The sequence below is a fragment of the Zingiber officinale genome, chromosome 11B, assembly GCF_018446385.1.
Source record: "Zingiber officinale cultivar Zhangliang chromosome 11B, Zo_v1.1, whole genome shotgun sequence".
NCBI classification, from domain to species: Eukaryota; Viridiplantae; Streptophyta; class Magnoliopsida; order Zingiberales; family Zingiberaceae; genus Zingiber; species Zingiber officinale.
In genome coordinates this window covers 49,576,718-49,602,370 of record NC_056007.1, presented here as the reverse complement: position 1 = coordinate 49,602,370, position 25,653 = coordinate 49,576,718, and the positions used below count along the sequence as shown (strand labels likewise).

The 25,653-nt window shown below is 37.3% G+C and overlaps 1 long non-coding RNA gene across 1 annotated transcript; it reads right to left on the bottom strand.

Moving 5' to 3' along the window:
* Positions 1-23,037: 23,037 nt before the first annotated feature.
* LOC122034903 lies at positions 23,038-23,673 on the bottom strand. The gene is made up of 4 exons (XR_006126819.1): positions 23,524-23,673; positions 23,336-23,384; positions 23,195-23,271; positions 23,038-23,109 (listed from the first exon to the last, which is right to left on the bottom strand). It is a non-coding gene; the product is annotated as an uncharacterized LOC122034903 (long non-coding RNA).
* Between the last annotated feature and the right edge of the window lie 1,980 nt (positions 23,674-25,653).

The window sequence follows — 25,653 nt, the reverse complement described above, 5'->3', positions numbered from 1 at the left end:
ACCACCTGAAAAAATTTCCAAGAAGACGAAGATGGAGAGAGTTATACTTTACTTTGTAGCTCCTTTGATGAAAGCTCCCTCCATAATAAGAGCCCTTGGTAGGAGGGTTCTAAAATATCTTACCCCTCCAAGAGCAAGATTTAGATGAATCTAATGAGGTGGTCGAGCTAATGACCTTAAACAAGCGCTTCTTGGGAGGCAACCCAAGTTCATTTTCCTTATTTTCTTTTATGTCTTTAGTTCTCTCTTTATAATAAACATGTATCCTCTACTTAATTTTTCTTGTCTATCTTATTGTTGTAGAATTCAAAGTTGTGGAGGAATGTGAGTATTGGATGGAGGAGTATCTTTAAAAACATGAACGTCAACCATTTGGAGCTCATCACTTGGTAACTTCTTTTAAAATCTCCTCCACATTGTTTTTAGTTTTCATTGGGACAATGAAAAATTTAAGTCTGGGGGATGCATTAGATGCGTTTGATTTGCTTTGTTTGTTTTTGTTTTTGCTTATGTCTTGCATTGTGTTTTGATTTTTTGTGGCATACATCTTGAGAACATCAAAACTTCACTTATATGCTTTCTTGGATTCAAGTCAAATGTTAGCACGATTATTGTCTCGATTCATGATGTTCGCATGATGCTAGTAGTAAACTTTGTGTAGTTCTTTTTTCTATCTTGGGAAGCATTAATAAGCTAAGAATCTTATGGTGATGAGTTTTAGTTTTGGTTCAACCTTAAGGATTTTATCTTCACTACACTTGTGCTTGATGCTTGAATAGTTGATGTCATTGAAATAGTCATGATTCATCTTGTTTGCTTAGTACTTGGTTTCCATGGTGATTTCTCAACTTTCATTTTGGTTACTGGATGAGGCTCAAATCATTAAAGCTCATTTGGAAAAATCAAAATATCCCAACATGTGTGCTAAAAGTACATTTGTGAATAAGTTTTGCACAATGCAAACACTTATAAAAAAAAAATAATAAAAAAATAATAAGGGATATAAAAAACAGTTGTCATGAGTGGAATCTAGCAAGTCACCCCTTTGAGACCGAGTTAGGTTACTGGGGAAATGACTGTTTAGCTTCTCTTGAGATTGAGCACACCTTTGAGACCTTGGGTTAGTTGAGAAATATGAACCAAGTGAATGGTAAGTAAGTGCCTATCACTGGTTACATGTCTTTCACTGGAAACATTAGGAATTCAAATTTGATGACGACTTGACTAGGACATGGATTGAAACTTGAAGGGTGTTGAGTTACTTTTACACTGCGCACAAGATTCTTATGCTTGAACCATACTTTACTTGTTTCCATGATCATGCTCGTTAATGAAACTTTTTGATAGAGTTAGGAAAGTGCACTGGGTTTTATGAATGTGTTGTAGGACATATGAATTTAGACTGTAGCATTTTGCTTGAGGACAAGCAAAGGTTTAAGTCTGGGGGTGTGATGTGCGTAGATTATATACTCTTTTATGCATATTTTTACGCACATTTACATACTTTGAGCATGCTTGATCTATGCATTTTTATACTTCCAGCTTTCCTTTTAGCATATTTACTCTTTTGGTTCGGAGATCTGCTTTTTTTGCATTTTCTGTACACAGGAGTCGATTTGGTGAAGAATCTACATCTTTGGGCATGCATTGGAGGAGACGAAGGGAGAAAGCACCGGGCCGTGTACCTCACACGGCCCTGCACTAGTATGGAGCTCGGGCCGTGTGGAGTTTGGCACCAACAGAAGAGAAAGATGACATGGCCGTGTGAACCTCGCACGACCGTGTCAAGATTTGAAGCCAACCAGAGCAGAAGCCTTACATGGCCGTGTGGATCTACACGGCCGTGTGAGACTTCCAGATACCAAGCAGGCTGTGGCCGTGTGCACCACACGGCCGTGTAGCATTTCCAGAGAGCAGAAGGGTTCTGGCCGTGTGGAGTCACACGGCCATGCAGGTTTGGCAGAGAGGGAACTGGACATGGCCGTGTGAATCTCACACGGTCGTGTCACGGGGCCGTGAGGCGCCCGATTCCCTCCTCTATTTAAACCCTTCTTCATGAATTGAAAGGGGATCTCTCCCCCTTTGGGAGAAGGCAAGATTTGGTGGTTTCCTCCCATTCTTGGGAGGATTTCTGGGCGATTCAAGGGGAGTTCTTGGCGATTCCGGCTCCGGAGCGAGGATTGGATCCGAAGACAAGGCTTCTTCGTAGATAAGTTTTCTCTTTTCCCCTCTTCTTGTTTTCTTGGATTGGGGATTCAAGGAGTGCTTGTAATCTCTATTCTTTCGGGTTTTCTTCCTCGATTCATGGAGTAGATCTTGTATTCTAGGATTAAGGGAGTATTTGTATGATGGATTGATGTAATCTCTTATGGATTTGCCATTTTCTTGTTTCATTGACATTATCTTGCTTGTATCAATTAGATCTTGAATGATTGATGGTGGTTTGTACTTAATTCTCATTCTTGATTGATTGTTTGGATTTCTTATGGACTTGGTAAGGATAAACTCTCACTCGATCATCCGGGGGATCCACGTGACAGGTGCAAGCCCGTGTAAGGACGTTTGAGAGATAATCTTGAAGAGGAAATAGGAATATTCAAGAGAGTAGGATGGATTCTATGATTAGCTTCTTGTATCTTTATAGATTAATAAGTTGTGGGCTTCTATGTTGATATCCGAGGAAGGCATAGTAATAGGTGCGCTTCTGTGTAAGGACAACGTAGGTTCATGTCTAATTAATCCTATTTAGATACATTTCTCAGTCCTTAGCCGGTTGTCTATTGCAAGAGGGAACCGGCAACTTTCTACATGTTTGGCAATTGAACAATAAGAATTGGTGAACCTTTTACATTCAAGAAATCTTACAAAGAAACCGAAACTCCTAGAATCTCCCTTTATCATAACCCAAAACACTAAACTCTTGTTTGTTGATCTCTAATATTAGATTTGTTTACCTTTACTTTGCTTTTGAAACGATTGGATAGTTGTTTAGCTAATTCGCATTGAGACATTTCTAGTGCTTATTCCAGTCCCTGTGGATACGATAATCTTTTATATTACTTGCGACATTTCCGTACACTTGCGGAGCGTAACACTCTTCCACTTAACCAACAAAGTAGAGTTGCCCCTTTTCCTCAAAGACTTGTAATGCTCAAGAAGGATGAAGAGTTTGGCAAATCCTTGGAGAAAGTTAAGGAAATATGTGTTGAAGTGCCACTTATTGATGCAATTCTACAAATGTCCAAGTTTGTCAAATTCTTGAAGGACATCATGTCGAACAAAAGAAGGAGAGGAGATATAGAGACCATAGCACTTACAGAGGAATGCATTGCTCTTTTTGAGAAGAATACTTTCCCAAAGCTGAAGGATCCAAGAAGATTCTATATTCCTTGCAATATAGGAACTGAATTTATCGAGAAAGCTTTTTGTGATTTGGGGGCAAGTGTTAGCCTCATTCCTTATTCTATTTGTAACTAATTAGGTCTCAAAAACTTTAAACTTACTACTATAGCACTGTAAGTTGCTGATCATTCCTGCAGGTACCCTATGGGTATCATAGAAGATGTGCTAATAGAAGTAGGTGGGAGTATAATTCCCACCGACTTTGTTTTGCTAGACATCGAGGAGGATCCAAAAATCCCTATCATATGGGGAAGACCATTCCTTGCTATAGTGGGAGCTATAACAGATGTTAAAAATCATAAAATTTCTTTGATAATTGGTAAGGAACGGTTGGAATATGATTTATCTAATGCCTCTAATCATGTTTCTTCTCTTTTGAATGCTTGTAGCAGGGCAAGCATTTACAAACTTGAGGAATGGAACTTCCATCCTCAAGGGAGGCCACCAAATGAAGAGAATAATGTGATGGAAGATGTTGGGAGAAATCCTTCCAACAAAAATGAAAAATATGTCTGCCCTCCCAGGGCAAGGAAAAGAGAAGAGTGATCAAGATTGGTCGAGCTAAAGACCTTAAACAAGTGCTTCTTGGGAGGCAACCCAAGTGTTCTTTTAGTTAAATACATTTCATTTTTTTTTTCTTTTTCATTAGTAGTGCTTTTACTTTGTTTTTGCTTTTGATTTCAGGTCGTAATTTCGCTTCCATGAGTTGGCCATGATTGCTTCATGGGCATGGAAGTATTGGAGAAGCAAAAAAGGAAAAAAAATCATCAAGTGGAGCAAAACAGAGCATGGTCGTGTGCTGTACACTGTTGGATTGAGACGCGCTAGAGGGGGGGGTGAATAGCGCTCGCGGCTATTTGTTCGATTATCGGAATCGTAAAATGTTCGTAGAGTAATTAACGCAGCGGAAAGAAACAAACACACAGAAAGACAAGGGAATTTACTTCGTTCGGAGCCTGTGACGACTCCTACTCGAAGGCCCGCGATCCTTGATCGCTTTCCGTGGGCAACAACTATAAGCTCGACAAGAGTACAAGTATTACAGTTAAGTATAATGAAAAAGTACAGTTATACCGACGACAATATCGTAATTTGAAGATTTCGGAGCTTCGGGTCGTCGGTGTCTCGTAGCAGCACTTCGGGATCGTCTCGTGAGCAGCTTGTAGCAGAAAGATCGCTTGGAAGAAGTTATTGAGAGCTGCTGGTCAAGACCCCTTATAAAGAAGGTTCAAGGCGCCTTATACTGTTCATCAAGGCGCCTTGAACGAGCCGAGTCACCCGCGTGGATCAGCACTGACCTGGTCGAACTCTATCTGGTTCAAGGCGCCTTCAGCCTATCCAAGGCGCCTTCGACCTCCGGTCCAAGGCGCCTTGAGCTCCATTCAAGGCGCCTCCAGTCTGCTACGCTGGCCTTTTCCTGGCTCGCACCCGAGGCGCCTCCAAGCTCCATGGAGGCGCCTCGGACACTGTTCATCCGAGTTGTAACTTGCTCCTTTGTTCCTGAAAATGTGTTAGTCCAAAACACATACCCTGCAAAACAAAGTTAGCACAGTACACATGATAAATAAAGTGTAGACAGTCTCCGAACTGTCCGAGTCTGACTTCGGATTTCCTACCGGAAACCCTAGGTCGACCCGACGCCTACTGTTCCCTCTACGGGGAATGCGTCCTCACCTACTCCACTCAGGAGATTTACCTGTTGCCAGTACGATCCTCCAGATCGACTGGACTTTTGCTCGGCACTCGATGCTTCCGGACTTTCTGCTGAACATCCGCTTCACCGGCCAGTTCAGACTTTCACCTGGTTCGCGACACCAGGACTTTTCACCTAGGGTTACCACCCCCTAGGACTTTTGCCTGAAGCCATCGACCTGCCAAGACTTTTCTCATAGGGTTACCACCCCCTATGACCTAGGGTTACCCCCCCTAGGGTTTTGCCTTGCCTAATTGCAGTTAGGACTTTCCTGAAACACTCAGTAAAAGCTGTCAGACAACAAAGCACCTTAACTTTGAATCCTTTGCCATTCTCAAAAACTTAGGTTCGATCGTCGGATGCTTCCCGCACCAACAATCTCCCCCTTTTTGATTATGGCAACACGTAATTCAAAGTTAAGAAAAAAAACAACATATGTAATAACTGCATAAAGTTAACCAAGCTTAAGTAAATAAACTTCAAATGCAATAACAGTTAAGCTGGAAACTTTTAACTTTGTAATATAAGACTCCCCCTTAATAAAAGCCCTCCTTTTATTAAATACTTGAATTTAACTTTACTTTACCTACTCTCTGCTTTGAATTTTCCTTTAACTTTAATTTACCTACTCTCCCCCTTTGCCATATATCAAAAATAAACCAGTTTGAAAGTAGATTTGTATTTTTCGGAAGGAAAAATAGTCGAGTTAAAATAAACCAGTTTGAAAGTAGACTATTTTAACTAAGTCGAGTTAAAATAGTCTTAAAACTAACTTTGAAAATATGAGTACTTGAATTTTCAATAAAAGGATTTGCTTAGCAGTTATAAAATATGAGGGTCATTAAAAATAACTTTAAAATGTTATAAAAAGGTGACTAGATTTGAAAATATTTGAATACTCATTTTGAAGAAACTTTGATATTAAAGAAAAATATTTAGTTTTAGGACAGAGGGAGTAGCAGTAGTTTGTGTTCTAGTCCAAGCATGAGTCAAATTAAGTTATTGAGTTTAATTTGATTAAGTATCAGAGCCTTAAAATAATCAGGTAAGGTAATTTGATTAGAACCTTAAAGTATAATTATGCTTAAAAAAAATTGAAACACACTTTTCCCAATTGTCTAACCTTTAGCTACTTGCTGATTGCCTAGAGGGCAGTAGCTTTCACATGGTTAGTCAAATTAAGTCCATTTGGTCCAGTTAGAGTTGGCTAGAGCTGGAAGACTTGACTTGATTATTATTTATTATGTGTTTAACGCCCAGACTCATATCGATGCACAAATATAAGCATTCCTGAGTCCAGGCTGTACCCTATGCATCTCACGCCATTCTAAGTTTGTCAAACACAAGCAAGGTATACCTAGGTGATTGTGAGATGCTCTGGCTTTAATCTAGGGGTACATGATATCTAGGGGAAAACCTAGGCTTAATCCGAATTTTTTTGAAACTTCTAAGAAATTGGAATTTTGAAATAAGTATTTTCCTAGAATTTTAAAAGCAAATGATAAACCAATTTAAAAAACATTGTCTATTCTACCCAACACATTCCTATTTGTCTTCTAAGTGAGCTGAACTCAAGTTCAGGTAAGGGTTTTGTGAAGATGTCAGCTAGATTTGATTTTGACTCAACATAGTTGAGTATAATATCACCCTTAGCTACATGATCCCTTACAAAATGGTGCTTCACTTCTATATGTTTAGTCCTTGAGTGATGAATTGGGTTTTTTGTTAAGTTTATGGAACTTATATTATCAATTGAGATTTTTGTGTTATGATAGTTCAGTTGATAGTCTTTAAGAGTGTGCATCATCCAAAGCAATTGAGATGTGCATTCACCTAAGGCTATATATTCAGCTTCAGTGGTAGATAAAGCAACACAATGTTGCTTTCTACTTGACCAACTTACTAGGCATTGTCCTAGAAATTGACAACTACCACTTGTGCTTTTTCTATCTAACTTGCATCCGGCGTAATCCGAGTCAGAATAGCCAAGAAGGTCAAAGGTGCAAGTTCTAGGGTACCAGAGTCCTATATTTAGAGTACCTTTAATGTACCTAAGTATTCTTTTAACATAGGTTAAATGTGACTCTTTTGCACAAGATTGGTATCTTGCGCACATACCAACCGCAAATAATATGTCGGGTCGGCTTGCAGTTAGGTAAAGCAAGCTTCCTATGGCACTCCTATAGTACTTTGGATCTACTGGTTTTCCTTCAGGGTCAGAGTCTATGTTAATGTTGGTGGCCATTGGAGTATTTATTATTTTTGAATTTTCCATGCAGAATTTTTTAATTAATTCCTTTGCATATTTAGTTTGATAGATGTATATTCCATCTTTAGTTTGTTTTATTTGTAAGCCTAAGAAAAAATTTAGTTCACCAACCATACTCATTTCAAATTCATTTTCCATTAATTTAATAAATTCTTTTAAAAATTTAGAGTTATTTGATCCAAAAATTATATCATCAACATAGATTTGAGCTATGAAGATGTCTTTTTCTACAGTTTTTACAAATAGAGTTGGATCTATTTGACCTTGGTTGAAACCTTTGGATATTAAGTGATTTGATAATCGTTCATACCATGCCCTAGGGGCTTGTTTAAGTTCGTACAAGGCCTTTTTTAACTTAAATACATGATTAGGATATCCTAAGTCCTCAAATCTTGGGGGTTGGCTTACATATACTTCCTCCTTAATAAATCCATTTAAGAATGCTGACTTGACATCCATTTGGTATAGTTTAAATCCTTTGTTTGCTGCATAGGCTAACAACATTCTACTGGATTCGAGTCTAGCTACTGGGGCATAGGTTTCATCATAGTCCAAACCTTCAACTTGGCTAAATCCTTTAGCTACAAGTCTAGCCTTATTTCTAATTATTTCGCCTTGATCATCTAGCTTGTTTCTAAATACCCAATTTGTATCGATTATTGATTTATTTGAGGGTTTAGATACAAGTTCCCAGACTTGATTTCTCTCAAATTGGGCTAACTCTTCTTGCATAGCTATGATCCAGTCAGGGTCAGGTAGTGCTTCTTCTATTGTTTTTGGTTCGATTTTAGAAATTAGGGCAATCTGACTGTGGATTCTATAGGAGGATCTAGTTCTGACTCCTCGATTTGGATCACCCAAAATTTGATCAAATGGGTGAGAGGTGCTGGCCCTAGTTGGTCTTGTAAGTGGGTCAGGGGCTGGTTCCTCTGGTTTATTAAGATTTGGTTGAATTTCATCATCTTCTATATTTCTTGGATCAATATCAACATTCTCATTTATATTTGGTAGACTATTTTCTTCATCAAATATTATATTAGTTGTTTCTTCAACTTTTAGGGTGTTTTGATTGTAGACTCTATAGGCTCGACTGTTTGAGAAGTATCCTAAAAAGATTCCTTTGTTAGATTTAGGTGTGAATTTTCTTAAATAATCTTTAGTATTTAAAATGTGAACTTTACATCCAAATACTTTTAAATAATTTAAGTTAGGAATTTTATGATAATATAGTTCATAAGGGGTTTTCTTGTGAAATTTGTTGATCAAAATTCGGTTTTGAATATGATTTGCAGTATTTATTGCTTCTGCCCAGAATTGGTGATTTAAATTATATTCATTTAACATGGTTCTAGCGGCTTCTTGTAGAGTTCTATTTTTTCGTTCCACCAGACCATTTTGTTGGGGGGTTCTAGGACATGAAAATTCATGTTGATATCCATTTATTTTACAAAATTGGGTAAATTTATGATTTTCAAATTCCCCTCCGTGATCACTTCTTATTCTTTTAATTTTAGTATCTTTTTCATTTTCTATTAATTTACAAAAGTTACTAAATATTTCATAGGTTTCATCTTTAGTTTTTAGAAATTTTACCCATGAAAATCTAGAGTAGTCATCAATTATTACTAAGCAATACTGGTTCTTGCTTAGTGACTTAGCTCCATGTGAATCAAATAAGTCTAGGTGAAGGAGCTCAAGTAAGGAGCTGGTTCTTTCAAGATTTGTTGATTTGTGTGTTGACTTAGTTTGTTTTCCCTGTTGATAAGCATTACAGATAGAATTTTCAATGAATTTTAGTTTTGGTAAACCTTTAACTAGACCATTATGACTCATTTTTGAAATGAGTCGAGTGTGAGTGTGACACAATCTTCTGTGGCACAAATCAGTTTCCTCGTCTTGTGTTAGAAAACACTTTGTTGAGGATGTCGGTAGATTAATTGAGTACATATTATTTATCCTAAGTCCCTTAAGTAAGATTTCAGGATTTTCAATGTTTTTAACTAAACACCTGGTTTTGTCAAAAGTTACTAAGTATCCGCTATCACACAATTGACTTATACTTAGTAGATTAAACTTGAAATTTTCAACTAAAAGGACTTTACGAATAATGAAATCGGAGTTGAGTTCGATATTACCTCTTCCGATTACCTTAAGTTGACCTTCGTTACCGAATGCAACTGATCCTAAGTTCTTGTACGTGAGTTTAGTAAACTTCAATTTATCTCCAGTCATGTGTCTGGAGCAGCCACTATCCAACATCCATTGATCCAATTCCTACATAGGAAGTAGTTGAATTGTTTTAATGGATTTCACGATAGTTAAATTGAAGTAAACTTGTTAGAGATAAATTTCGAAAGAGTTTTGAATTTGAGTTTTAAAAATAATTTTGAAATTGAGTTTTAAAATAATTTTGAAATTGAGTTTTAAAATAATTTTGAAATTGAGTTTTTTAAAATAATTTTGAAATTGAGTTTTTAAAATAATTTTGAAATTGAGTTTTAAAAATAATTTAAAATTGAGTTTTTAAAATAATTTTGAAATTGAGTTTTTAAAATAATTTTGAAATTGAGTTTTTTTTTTTTTTTAAATAATTTTGAAATTGAGTTTAAAATAATTTTGAAATTGAGTTTTTAAAATAATTTTGAATTGAGTTTTAAAAATAATTTTGAAATTGAGTTTTTAAAATAATTTTGAAATTGAGTTTTTTTTTTTAAATAATTTTGAAATTGAGTTTTAAAACTAATTTTGAAATTGAGTTTTTAAAATAATTTTGAAATTGAGTTTTAAAAATAATTTTGAAATTGAGTTTTAAAAATAATTTTGAAATTGAGTTTTAAAAATAATTTTGAAATTGAGTTTTATAAATAATTTTGAAATTGAGTTTTTAAAATAATTTTGAAATTGAGTTTTTAAAATAATTTTGAAATTGAGTTTTAAAATATTTTTGAAATTGAGTTTTAAAATAATTGAAATTGAGTTTTAAAATAATTGAGTTTTAAAATAATTTTGAAATTGAGTTTTTAAAATAATTTTGAAATTGAGTTTTAAAAATAATTTTGAAATTGAGTTTTAAAAATAATTTTGAAATTGAGTTTTAAAAATAATTTTGAAATTGAGTTTTAAAAATAATTTTGAAATTGAGTTTTAAAAATAATTTTGAAATTGAGTTTTTAAAAATAATTTTGAAATTGAGTTTTTAAAAATAATTTTGAAATTGAGTTTTTAAAATAATTTTGAAATTGAGTTTTATTACTTTGTCATCTCACCCGATATAAATTTTCAATCGGGGAATCCTATGATTGATGTGAGATGATTTATTGTTGAATTCAGGAGTTTTGGTTTAACTTTGTGTTAGATTCAGATTTGGCTTTGGGTTCAACAACTAAGCATTCTTTGCATAAACTTCTGGGCTATGGTGAGTCACAAGGAGCTCATTAAAGTAACCATGCCTTTGAGGTTTTCCAAATAGTCCTACCCATTGAACTTAATACCAATCCTTGGTCTAACTAGTCAGGATCCATTTAAGGGTAGCTTCGGTCAGTTCCACTTGGCCAAATGCACCAGGTCGAAGCCATATCTTCCTAGACATGCGATGCCCAAGCTTCCCTAACGTACTATCATCCAAAAACTTCACCAGTACTGTGGTTCAAGTTAACCTTAGTCCGTTTTAATCTAACCTTAATTACCCTGCCGGGTAATCTACTCGTTTTACCCATTTCGGGTAGATTAGGTTCAGTTACCCTACCGGGTAGTTTAGTTGGGGGTGCCAGCGAGTCTGGATCCTCCATCTTTATTTTGAGTTTTTAATTTATGATTTTATTTTGACTTTCAATTTCGAATTTTGAATTTAACTTTAATTTTTAATTTCGAATTTTGAATTTTATTTTAATTTTAATTTCGAATTTTGAATTTTTCAATTTCAAATTTTGAATTTTAATTTCAATTTCGAGTTTTGAATTTAACTTTAATTTCAATTTCAAATTTTGAATTTTAATTTTAATTTTTAATTTCAATTTCGAATTTTGAATTTTAACTTAAATTTTTAATTTCAATTTCAAATTTAACTTTAATTTCAATTTCGAATTTTGAATTTAACTTTAATTTTTAATTTCAATTTCGAATTTTGAATTTTATTTTAATTTTAATTTCGAATTTTGAATTTTAAATTTTTAGGATTGTTTTTCTTTTTGCTCCCCCTGGATCATGGCCTCGATATGGTCTATCGAGGTAGTATATTTGATCCTTCGGAACCCAGTATTGGCCAAGTCCAACTTGATTGACCAAGTTAGACTTGGAGACCCATGCTTGGACTGATTTAATACTTTGTTTGTTTATTAGTGATAAATAAGATCTATATTTACTTTTGTATCCCAACCCAGTTCTGTTGTAGACGGCTCTTTGTGTCCCAAGAATCAAGTCCAAATTCTTGGAGCCCAAAGTAAACCGTTCTAAGGTATTTTCTAAATCTTTAACCTTATTTGTTAAACTTGAATTTTCTTCCTAAAGTTTTTGAACTTGAGTCGGAAATTCAGTCTGACTCTGGTCAGGTATGGGTTTGGTGTTAGCCACTTCTTTAAGGACACTTACTTCCTTTAGAAGTGACTTAACTTTTAGGTTTGACTTAGCTAATTTGCGCAATAAATAGCTAACTAAAATGTTCAACCGGGAGATACTTACAGCGGGGTCTGGTCCTTCGGAAATGGATACGGATCCGTGGCTTTGCTCGGACTCTGCCTCAGACTCGCTCTCGCATCCGTATTCGACGACTTGGTCCCGGGCCATTAATGCTAGTAGACTCGTTTGTTCGAGCTCGTCGTCGTCGTCCTCTGATGAAGATTCGTCCCATGTTGCCTTAAGGACCTTTTTCCTTCTTTGCTTTTTGATCTCCTTCAGGTTAGGGCAGTTGGTTTTGATGTGCCCTTTTTGGTTACACCCGTAGCATGTAACTTCAAACTTCATCTTTGTATTTTGTGGGCCTTCCTTTGATTTCACTGCCTTCTTTAGATCTCTTTTGTCGAATCCTTTCGTCTTGTAGAGCTTCTTCACGAGATTTACCAGCTCGGTTGTAATGTCACCTTCTTCATCATCAGAGTCTGGTTCAGCTTCCGATGCTGGTTCGGTTCTCCGTCGTGGTCTCGGTTCCCGGGTTCGGCTTGTACCTGCAACCAACGCAATACCTTTCTCGGTAGGCTGTGCATTAGTCTGCTCATGAAGTTCAAATTCACTAAAAAGTTCATCTAGTTTTAAAGAAGATAAATCCTTGGAAACTTTGTAGGCATCTACCATTGATGCCCACAATGTATTCCTTGGAAACGAGTTTAGGGCATACCTTATTACGTCCCGATTTTCTATCTTCTGGCCAATTCCGTGAAGAGAGTTAAGGATGTCTTGTATTCTCGCGTGAAGAGAACTCACCGTTTCGCCTTCCTGCATTTTTAGATTATATAATTTATTAAGTAAAAGATCTCTTTTACTTACCTTGGTGTCGTCAGTGCCTTCGTGGAGTTCGATTAGCTTTTCCCAGAGCTCCTTTGCAGAAGAGAACGGGCCAACTCTGTTGAGTTCTTCTTTGGTAAGACCACACTGGAGGGTGCAGGTAGCTTTGGCGTTGGCTTCAACCTTTTTTATTAAAGAAGCGTCCCACTTCTCGCAGGGTGTTGTTTTGCCGTCGTCATCGATTGGCAGTTTCAGTCCCGTCTTTATGATCATCCACGTTTCGAATTGTAAAATCCTCTCCGGAGAATGGCGGGGGGCGTACAGTGCTGAAACCCTCTTGTTGGGCCATTTATAATATGTAACAAAAGAAGACAACAGAATATGTTCCAAGACTAAGTCTTGGATTAGTAGTGCTGGAATAAAGAATAATAAAAACGAGCTTGAGTGGTGTTGCACCTACTTCGAGCAAAAGTCGATTCGAGGGAAACAGAAATTAGAATATAGTTATAAGGCTAAATTCTAATTCGCCTCCGAAAACGAAAAAAAACTGCGAAAAATTTGTTTTGAAAGGTGGTTGCACCAATAAGACGCGCTAGAGGGGGGGTGAATAGCGCTCGCGGCTATTTGTTCGATTATCGGAATCGTAAAATGTTCGTAGAGTAATTAACGCAGCGGAAAGAAACAAACACACAGAAAGACAAGGGAATTTACTTCGTTCGGAGCCTGTGACGACTCCTACTCGAAGGCCCGCGATCCTTGATCGTTTTCCGTGGGCAACAACTATAAGCTCGACAAGAGTACAAGTATTACAGTTAAGTATAATGAAAAAGTACAGTTATATCGACGACAATATCGTAATCTGAAGATTTCGGAGCTCCGGGTCGTCGGTGTCTCGTAGCAGCACTTCGGGATCGTCTCGTGAGCAGCTTGTAGCAAAAAGATCGCTTGGAAGAAGTTATTGAGAGCTGCTGGTCGAGACCCCTTATAAAGAAGGTTCAAGGCGCCTTATACTGTTCATCAAGGCGCCTTGAACGAGCCGAGTCACCCGCGTGGATCAGCACTGACCTGGTCGAACTCTATCTGGTTCAAGGCGCCTTCAGCCTATCCAAGGTGCCTTCAACCTCCGGTCCAAGGCGCCTTGAGCTCCATTCAAGGCGCCTCCAGTCTGCTGCGCTGGCCTTTTCCTGGCTCGAACCCGAGGCGCCTCCAAGCTCCATGGAGGCGCCTCGGACACTGTTCATCCGAGTTGTAACTTGCTCCTTTGTTCCTGAAAATGTGTTAGTCCGAAACACATACCCTGCAAAACAAAGTTAGCACAGTACACATGATAAATAAAGTGTAGACAATCTCCGGACTGTCCGAGTCTGACTTCGGGTTTCCTACCGGAAACCCTAGGTCGACCCGACGCCTATTGTTCCCTCTACGGGGAACGCGTCCTCACCTACTCCAGTACGATCCTCCAGATCGACTGGACTTTTGCTCGGCACTCGATGCTTCCGGACTTTCTGCTGAACATCCGCTTCACCGGCCAGTTCAGACTTTCACCTGGTTCGCGACACCAGGACTTTTCACCTAGGGTTACCACCCCCTAGGACTTTTGCCTGAAGCCATCGACCTGCCAAGACTTTCCTCATAGGGTTACCACCCCCTATGACCTAGGGTTACCACCCCCTATGGTTTTGCCTTGCCTAACTGCAGTTAGGACTTTCCTGAAACACTCAGTAAAAGCTGTTAGACAACAAAGCACCATAACTTTGAATCCTTTGCCATTATCAAAACTTAGGTTCGATCCTCGGATGCTTCCCGCACCAACATACATGGCTAGGCATATGCTGTAGAGAAGGGATATGCTTTGGCCGTGTCTACATGACACAGCTATGTAGAGTCCCCAGAGAAGAAAAGGTGCATGGTCGTGTCCCAGGCACGGCTGTGTGAAGGCTCCAGAGGAGGAAAGCTTCTTGGCCGTGTCTCACACACGACCGTGTGAAGAAACCAGTACAGAAGCATGCACTGGACGTGTGCTAATTCCAGAGGAAGAAATGGGTGAAGCCGTGCCCCAAAAAAGGTCGTGTAAGGATAGCCGAAGAGAAGAAGGTTATGGCCGTGCCAATTGCCACGACTGTGTGAGTCAACCCGAGAGGGAGAAGGGAGGGGTTGTGTAGATCTACACGACCCGTGTGGAGAAAACTGTTCAGGCCGTGTCTCCTATACACGGCCAGATTTAAGTCGTGTCCACCACACACCCCCTCATCTCAACACCCTCTTCTCTCCAAGACTCCTTTCTTCTTCAACCTTTTCTCCAAATCTTCTCAGATCTAGGTCTAAAACTCTTTCTTTTCCATAAACTTCATCTTGATCTAGATTTTTCTTTTCTCCTAGACTCAAGATCTCCACTTTCATATCCCTAAGATCTTATTCTTGAAGATCTAGCTTCTCTAATCACAAACAATACCCTTCCCCACTCAAACTTGACAATATGTCCAACCTTCTAAAGAGACTTCACAAGGGGGGTGGTGGATCTAGTGGAGACAAAGGGAAGGAGCCAACCAAAGATAAAGGGAAACAACCGGTGAAAGGCAAAGGAAAGAGGACCTCACGTGACGAAGGTAATGATAATGAATTCAATATCGTGTTTATAAATGATGATCAAATAACTAGATTTGCAATTCATGTCAATAGAAAGATCGTGTGTACTAGGTATATGGACCCAACCATTTTAGATATGATTGGAATTAGAGATGATATAGATTGGATGATTGGGTTCTTAGATTGGAGTGATATTTTGTACACACATCTACCTACTTATCCTCACCTTGTTTTGGAGTTTCTAAGTTCACTAGATGTCCATTTTTCCAGTGAGGATGATTATATTGGCAAGATAACTTTTAAATTAATGAGTCAAGAATTTCAATGGACATTTAGTGACTTTAACACTTATTTTTGATTGTCTTCCGGTAGCTCTTGGAGGTTTGATTTTAGGTTTAATTGGAACAATTTTTGGAGTTCGATCATCGGATTAGATCAACCCTAGGAGCCCTCTAGTGCCAAAGCTTCTCACATGCAAAACCCTGTTTTTAGATATCTACATTGAGTCATGAGCAAAACTATTTTTGATAGAGGGGAAAGTGATGGAGTCGTTAAGAAAGTAGAACTTTATTCTCTATGGGCTATGTTACATAAGGTTGATTTTGATTCTGGTTTTCATTTTTTACAAACCTTAGTAAGAGCTGCGAGGGCATCTGTGAGATCAATTGTTCTTGGTGGTTTGATTATTCAAATAGCCATTAACTTGGAGCTTGATTTAGATGGGTTGGAAGTTATTCATGGCAATGATATGATCGACATGGATGCATGTCTTGCAATGAAAATGATTGTTCAGGATGAGAATGGTTTTGCACTTCCTAGGAGGAATGGTTTTCCTTTACCTCTTCCTTGTCCTAATCGAACTTCAGTTCGCAACCCAGCTAATTGGGTAATCACTGATTTAGACCTCGAGAATGTTCCTTCCATATCCGGAGATACAGAGCCACACATTTAGCCCTCGACATCTGGATACCCGCAGCCCTCCGGTCATCCAGATCCTGTTAGGCATTCTTTTGCTTATGGTACGGGTCCCTCCAGATTTGACTTTTTAGATTTTCGTGCATCTCTAGACTCACTTCATTAGAAGCAAAATGCCCAACGAGCAATGTTGGAAGGTCGTTTCTCTTTATCGAATGATTAGTTTAGAGAAGTAGAAAATCACTTTCAATTCACGAGGAATTTTCAAGGTCAAGTGGCTGAATTCATCCAGGACTATGATATTGATCCAGCTAGAATGAGAGATTTTATGCAGAGCATGAGTGTCACTAGCCAACAAGTTGATGCTTTGTTTAAGTATCATATAATCTTGAGCAAAACTCTTGGTTTTCCTAGTTTTCCCATTGGCCAACCTCGTAGGCCTAGGACTCCTTTCCCTCGTCCACCTCCACCATATTGATTTCATCAAGACGATGAAAAGTTTAAGTCTGGGGGGTGTTAATAACCTGACCTGAATTTTTAGATTTTTCTTCGCATTTTTCTTTTTCTTTATGCATTAGTTCTCAGTTTTAGCTTGTTTTCTACATGTTTAGTTTTTGTTTTGCATTTGTTTTTCCTTTGATTGCTTGATTTTTAATAGTCACTTGACTATCTTTTGAAAACTTTGTGGTATACATCTTGAGAACATCAAAACTTCACTTATATGCTTTCTTGTCTTCAAGTTAAAATGTTAGCACATTCATTATCTAGATTCATGATGTTCAAATGATGCTAGTAGTATACTTAATGTACCTCTTTTCTCTATCTTAAGTAGCATGAAATAAGCTAAGTATCTTATGGAGATGAGTTTTAGTTTTGGCTTGACCTTAAGAATCTTATCTTCACTTCACTTCTACTTGATGCTTGAACGGTTGATATGATTGAAATAGTCATGATTCATCTTGTTTGTTTAGTACTATGTTTCCATGGTGATTTCTCAAACTTCATTTTGGTTACTAGATGTGGCTCAAATCATGTAAGCTCATTTGAAAGAATCAAAATATCCCAACAATTGTGCTAAAAGTACATTTGTAAATAAGTTTTACACAATGCAAATACTTAAAAAAAAGTGAAAAAATAGAAAAACAAATTGAATAAGGGATATAAAAAATAGTTGTCATGAGTGGAGTCTAGCAAGTCACCCCTTTGAGACCGAGTTAGGTTACTGGGGAAATGACCGCTTAGCTTCTCTTGAGATTGAGCACGCCTTTGAGACCTTGGGTTGATTGAGAAATATGAACCAAGTGTGTGGCAAGTAAGTGTCTATCACTGGTTACTTGTCTATCACCAAAAACATTAGGAATTCAAATATGATGACGACTTGACTTGGACATAGATTGAAACTTGAAGAGTTTTGAGTTACCTTGCACTGTACACAAGAGACTTATACTTGAGCCATACTTAACTTGTTTCCATGATCATGCTTGTTAATGAAATTTTTTGATAGAGTTAGGAAAATGCATTAGGGATATGAGAGCTTTGTAAAACATATGAATTTAGATTGTAGCATTTTCTTGAGGACAAGCAAAGGTTTAAGTCTGGGGTGTGATGTGTTTAGATTGTATACTCTTGTTTAGCATGTTTTGACACACATTCACATACATTGAGCATGCTTTATCTATGCATATTCGTACTTCTAGCTTTCCTTTCAGCATATTTACTCTTTTTATTCGGAGATCTGCTTTTGTACATTTTCTATATACAGGGGTCGAATTTGGTGAAGGATTCATGTTCAAGGCCCAATCTACTAGCGAAGCTAGAGAGGAAGGCGCTGTACCTGAATCTCACACGGCCCTGCCATGGGGGTTGCCCAGTCCGTGTGGAGATCCTTGGTCATATGGTTGCAGTAGAAAAGGAAGTGGCTTCGGCCATGTGAACCTCACACGGGCGTGCCAAGATTTGAGCCAAAAGAAGCCTCGGCCGTGTACACCACACGGTCGTGCAAGGTTTCCAGAGACCAAGAAGGCCCTGGCCATGTGCACCAAACGACCGTACAACGTTTCGTGAGGCAGAGGCAGTGTAGGCTGTGTAGATCTACACGACCATGCAAAGGGAGTTGTGGAAGAAGCATGTCACGACCTTGTATCACACACGACCGTTTAAGGTAGATAGAGAAGGGAGTGACCTTGGCCATGTGAACCTCACACGACCATGCCTCGGGGCCGTGTGGCGCCCAAACCTCCCCTCTATATAAGGCCTCCTTCATGAATTAAAGGAGAATCTTCTCCCTTTTTGGGGGAAATCAAGATTTGGGCGTTCCTCCACCATTTTTGAGGGATTTTTTGGCGATTCAAGGGTGGATCTTCAATGCTTCGACTCCAAGATTGTGGATCGGATCCGGAGACGGTTCTTCATCATAGATAAGCTTTCTTTCTTCCTATTCTTGGATTTAGGATCAAGAATGCTTGTAATCTTCTTCTCTTCGGATTTCTTTCCCCATTTTATGGAGTAGATTTCTTTGTTCTAGGATGGAGGGAGTAATTGTAAGGATGATTTGATGTAAACTCTTGTAGATATGTCAATTTCCAATTTCTATGATTTTTCCCTATTTGTATCCATTCTTTCTTGTGTGGATTGTTGTGATTAGGGCTTAATTACCATGTTTGATTGAATGTTTGGATATCTTGTGGATCTTGTAGAGGTAATTCCTCATTCGATTTTCCAAGGGACGTACGTGATAAACATACCCGTGTAAGGACGTTTGAGGGATGATCTCGAAGGTGAAATAGGGTTATTCAAGGGTGTAAGATAGATAGTATGCATTAATCATTGTATCTTTATGCGGTTGATGAATTGTGAATTCCTATGTTGATTATCCGAGAGACGTTCGTGACAGGAACAAGCCCGTGTAAGGACAACATAGATTCATACCTAATTGATCACATTTAGGTATAGATTTTAGTCCTTGGCCGGTTGTCTACAGCAAGAGAGAACCGGCAACCTTCTACAAATAATGGACAATTGAGGAATAAGATTTGATAGATCATTTACATTTGATAACCTTACAAAGAAACTAAAACTCTTAGAACATCCCTTATCATTGCCCTTATTCTTGTTTCTTATTCTTTTGTTTCTATGTTTTAACTTTTCATAGATACACTTTGCTTTTGTGAATCAATTAATTAGTTGTTTAGCTAACTCGCGTTAAGACATCTTTAGTGATTATTCCTGTCCCTGTGGATATGATATCTTTTATTATTACTTATGACATTTCGATACACTTTCGGAGAGTCAACAGAAGGGCACACAATAAAGGTATAACTTTCTCATGTAGAAAATTAGTACTTACACTACAAGAAAAAAGCTAATAGACAACGCTTTTAAAGCGTTGTCTTTGTGTCTGAAAAAGCGTTGTTAAAGGCACTGCTGTTAAAAGTCAGCTCAACGACAACGCTTTTAAAGCGTTGTCGTTTATAGCAAAGACAACGCTTTTTGCAACGCTTTAAAAGAGTTGTCGGTTTTTGCAAAGACAACACATAAAAAATGTTGTCTTTTTTAAAGACAACGCATAAAAAGTGTTGTCTTTTTTAAAGACAACGTAGAAAAAACGTTGTCTTTTTTTAGCAAAGACATCACTTTCACAATGTTTAAAAAAGCGTTGTCTTTCTTAGCAAAGACATCACTTTCACAATGTTTCCATGGTGATTTCTCAAACTTCATTTTGGTTACTGGATGTGGCTCAAATCATGTAAGCTCATTTGAAAGAATCAAAATATCCCAACAATTGTGCTAAAAGTACATTTGTAAATAAGTTTTACACAATGCATATACTTAAAAAAAAGTGAAAAAAATAGAAAAACAAATTGAATAAGGGATATAAAAAATAGTTGTCATGAGTGGAATCTAGCAAGTCACCCCTTTGAGACCGAGTTAGGTTACTGGGGAAATGACCGCTTAGCTTCTCTTGAGATTGAGCACGCCTTTGAGACCTTGGGTTGATTGAGAAATATGAACCAAGTGTGTGGCAAGTAAGTGTCTTTCACTGGTTACTTGTCTATTACCAAAAATATTAGGAATTCAAATATGATGACGACTTGACTAGGACATAGATTGAAACTTGAAGAGTTTTGAGTTACCTTGCACTGTACACAAGAGACTGATACTTGAGCCATACTTAACTTGTTTCCATGATCATGCTTGTTAATGAAATTTTTTGATAGAGTTAGGAAAATGCATTAGGGATATGAGAGCATTGTAAAACATATGAATTTAGATTGCAGCATTTTCTTAAGGACAAGCAAAGGTTTAAGTCTGGGGTGTGATGTGTTTAGATTGTATACTCTTGTTTAGTATGTTTTGACACACATTCACATACATTGAGCATGCTTTATCTATGCATTTTCGTACTTCTAGCTTTCCTTTCAGCATATTTACTCTTTTTATTCGGAGATCTGCTTTTGTGCATTTTCTGAATAGAGGGGTCGAATTTGGTGAAGGATTCATGTTCGAGGCCCAATCTACAAGCGAAGCTAGAGAGGAAGGCGCTGTACCTGAACCTCACACCGCCCTGCCATGGGGGTTGCCCAGTCCGTGTGGAGATCCTTGGTCATATGGTTGCAGTAGAAAAGGAAGTAGCTTCGGCCATGTGAACCTCACACGGGCGTGCCAGATTTGAGCCAAAAGAAGCCTCGGCCGTGTACACCACACCGCCGTGCAAGGTTTCCAGAGACCAAGAAGGCCCTGGCCGTGTGCACCAAATGACCGTACAACGTTTCCAGAGGTAGAGGCAGTGTAGGCTGTGTAGATCTACACGACCATGCAAAGGGAGTTGTGGAAGAAGCATGTCACGACCATGTATCACACACGTCCGTTTAAGGTAGACAGAGAAGGGAGTGACCTTGGCCATGTGAACCTCACACGACCATGCCTCGGGGCCGTGTGGCGCCCAAACCTCCCCTCTATATAAGGCCTCCTTCATGAATTAAAGGAGAATCTTCTCCCTTTTTGGGGGAAATCAAGATTTGGGCGTTCCTCCACCATTTTTGAGGGATTTTTCGGCGATTCAAGGGTTGATCTTCAATGCTTCGACCCCAAGATTGTGGATCAGATCCGGAGACGGTTCTTCATCATAGATAAGCTTTCTTTCTTTCTATTCTTGGATTTAGGATCAAGAATGCTTGTAATCTTCTTCTCTTCGGATTTCTTTCCCCATTTTATGGAGTAGATTTCTTTGTTCTAGGATGGAGGGAGTAATTGTAAAGATGATTTGATGTAAAACTCTTGTAGATATGTCAATTTCCAATTTCTATGATTTTTCCCTATTTGTATCCATTCTTTCTTGTGTGGATTGTTGTGATTAGGGCTTAATTACCATGTTTGATTGAATGTTTGGATATCATGTGGATCTTGTAGAGGTAATTCCTCATTCGATTTTCCAAGGGACGTACGTGACAAACATACCCGTGTAAGGACGTTTGAGGGATGATCTTGAAGGTGAAATAGGGTTATTCAAGGGTGTAAGATAGATAGTATGCATTAATCATTGTATCTTTATGCGGTTGACGAATTGTGAATTCCTATGTTGATTATCCGAGGGACGCTCGTCACAGGAACAAGCCCGTGTAAGGACAACATAGATTCATACCTAATTGATCACATTTAGGTATAGATATTAGTCCTAGGCCGGTTGTCTATTGCAAGAGAGAACCGGCAACCTTCTACAAATAATGGACAATTGAGGAATAAGATTTGATAGATCATTTACATTTGATAACCTTACAAAGAAACTAAAACTCCTAGAACATCCCTTATCATTGCCCTTATTCTTGTTTCTTATTCTTTTGTTTCTATGTTTTACTTTTCATAGATACTCTTTGCTTTTGTGAATCAATTAATTAGTTGTTTAGCTAACTCGCGTTAGACATCTTTAGTGGTTATTCCTGTCCCTGTGGATATGATATCTTTTATTATTACTTACGACATTTCGATACACTTGCGGAGAGTCAACAGAAGGGCACACAACAAAGGTATAACTTTCTCATGTAGAAAATTAGTACTTACACTACAAGAAAAAAGCTAATAGACAACGCTTTTAAAGCGTTGTCTTTGTGTCTGAAAAAGCATTGTTAAAGGCACTGCTGTTAAAAGTCGGCTCAACGACAACGCTTTTAAAGCGTTGTCGTTTATAGCAAAGACAACGCTTTTTGCAACGCTTTAAAAGCGTTGTCGGTTTTTGCAAAGACAACACATAAAAAACATTGTCTTTTTTAAAGACAACGCATAAAAAGTGTTGTCTTTTTTAAGGACTACGTAGAAAAAACGTTGTCTTTTTTTAGCAAAGACATAACTTTCACAATGTATAAAAAAGCGTTGTCTTTCTTAGCAAAGGACAAGAGGTTTTAAACTATTATCTTTTAATACCAAACACAAATAATAAATAAATGAAAACAAATCTACTTCAATCAACAACATATTATTAAATAAACAACCAAGATAAATATACAAATTATCATTCTTACACTTCTATAATAAACATAATTACTTGCATACAAAGAAATTTTAATTAGAAGGCACTCAAAACTACTTCTATTGACTACATCTTATTGCATGAACTTAAAGGATCTTGATAAATACTACTTATCCTCTTGACTTAAATGTTCTTTAATCATTGACTTTAACCATCTTCTCGTTTAAAGCTTTCTTGATAGTTCTTCGTTGAAGTACTTCTCAGTCACACCCCAGAGGTTCGGATGCAGTGCCACATAACATATAGTTGTTGCTTTTGATGTCATCTTTGGTCAGGTAAAGCGGCCTGAAATTTTACAAGTAACAGAACATTTATTTCATTTGTAGATGTTAGCAACATATGTGGGCAAATGCAAGAAAAAATAACATACTTTTGATTACTTTCTTCTTCAGTGAACACACTCATACTTTCTTGCATTCTGCTTTAAAACTAGAACATTTCTGCACACTATGCATATTGTAGCATGTTAGGCATCAGTAGATTGAAGCTACATTCAGTATTGGAACCAAACCTGATGCACTCATCCAACTGACATTCTTGTGAGACTAGGTTTTCAACTTCTGTTTAATGGGATGAAAATATTAGGCAAACTTTGATGATCTTGTATATCAGCAAAAAATTTAACAGCAACTTACTCAAAACATGAATATTTAAAATGGGTTTATTTGATTTTGCCAAGAAAGCAATGATGAGTCATACCTGCAGCATTGGCATAAATCCTATCCCTTCAAGCACATTAGTGATGCCATAAATCTGCCTCTTTTGCACCTACATGTAAAATTCTAATTATGTATAAAAGAAGAAGAATTATGCAAACAACATATACTTCACCTCTAGTGTTTCTGCAGCTTTATTCAAGTCAAGAGTGTCATCTTGTGCATGTTTAAGTAGATTGATAAATCGTTTGGTAAAGAGCCCTGATGGTGAAGTTAGATGATGATGAAAAAGAATTCCCAGTGATAAAGAAAACTTGACTTTTTTTTATGAAAGTGAGATAAATCAATCACCTAAAGAGCTATCATATCGGCAACTACCAACAAGAGAATCAAGAATCACATATATGTTGGATGGTGACCAAAATATGATATCATCATGACTATAGCACTAATTTTTGCATGATTAGCGAGATTATTTTCATGATTAGTGGTAAATGGAAAATTAGATACAGAATACTAATTCAAGATTCTCTATCATTTTCATTGACCATTTTATAAGACATGGAGATTGCTACTCAAACATTGCAGCAAAATGTTAAGCTAACTCATGCGAAATAGTACCCCTAGAGTTAATTTGTTCCAGTTTAGTACATGGAAGTAAACTAAAGAATTCCAAAAGTCTACTTTAAAAAATTCATCTATAAATAAGTATTTTTTTAATTGAATTTAAAAAATATATGATATCAATAGGACTTATGGACTAGTTCAGCAGGTGATTAGGATTTAGGTCCAATTGAAAAACTTGATGGGGTATGACTGAGTCACTTGACAATGACTAGATTTATTATGCTTTGCCACCTAACTAACAAAACTCTTTATATTGAATTTAAACTACTCATAAATAAAATAATTAATGGTCAATCAATGATCCAATTAATATTGATTTATTGAGTTAGTAGTCATCAGATTGGTGGTCATACCTGGCATTGAGAAAATCACTGCTGAACAACATGTTGCATCTTAAGAAACAAATTGCAAATTTGCAAGCAAGAAAGCAGTCGACCAAAAGAAGCTGTCACAAACAAAATAAAGTTTCTGTCATCTTGAGAATGTGTCATATTAGATCACTACAAAGTCCATCTTAGTTTGATAAACGATGAGTTGTATAAAATTTCAAGTCCAATGAATGTATCAACAACTATAGCATTATTGAACTTCATAAATTTGCCTAACAGCCAGAACAGCCTAATAAAATAATGCAACTTCCATAAACATCTCTTGGCTCTTGTTAATCCCATGGTCTAACCAGATTTTCATATATAATCATACCCTTACAGGAATGATTCCTCTGCATCCACATCACTATTGAACACACTTATATGGAGGATAAAAGAGGAGATGTGAATTTATGGATACTTAATGCTTTAGTAGGTATAATTGCTAAAGCAATTGTGGTTCATGAACTCATTTCATAATATCAAATAATTCATGCTGCATGCCACCATCATAATTAGAAAATTAAAAAAAATAAGGGTGCATTTGGTTTGCACCGTTTTCATTTTCATTTTCTGGAAAACGCGCGTTTTCTAGAAAACAGAAAATGACTTTTTGTCATTCTCTGTTTTTCTAGAAACTGATAGCCAATTTTTAGAAAATGCGCACGGAAAACACAAACCAAACACCATTTTCCAGAAAACGCGCATTTTCCAGAAAATGAAAATGGAAAACGCGCGTACCAAATGCCCCCTAAGTTTTTACTAAATTTACAGTTGTGGGCAACAAAAGTACTTAGCTTCAACTTACTGCTCTTGGATACCTTGGATCTGCTAAATGTTTTCTTGTTCATTTTAATAAGAGGATTGATCACTACTTCAGTAGAGCCAGAAGTAGATCCATGTCCAACTTTCGTATGTCCAGCTTTTGTAGATCCTTGGATCTGCTATATTTTTTGACTCATTTTTATGTCCAGCTTTCATATACTATCATTGTAGATCCATGTTTGATGATTAATATTTTGATGCTCTCAATTCAACTACATTAAGAAAGCCCATGAGTCAATTTAGAGTGCAAGTTTGCATACACATATAAGACAAATATTTAGCATGCAAAACGAGTAATAGATACTTCTACATTTCATCATGACCCAATAAGCACTCAATAAGAGCAGGTTGAG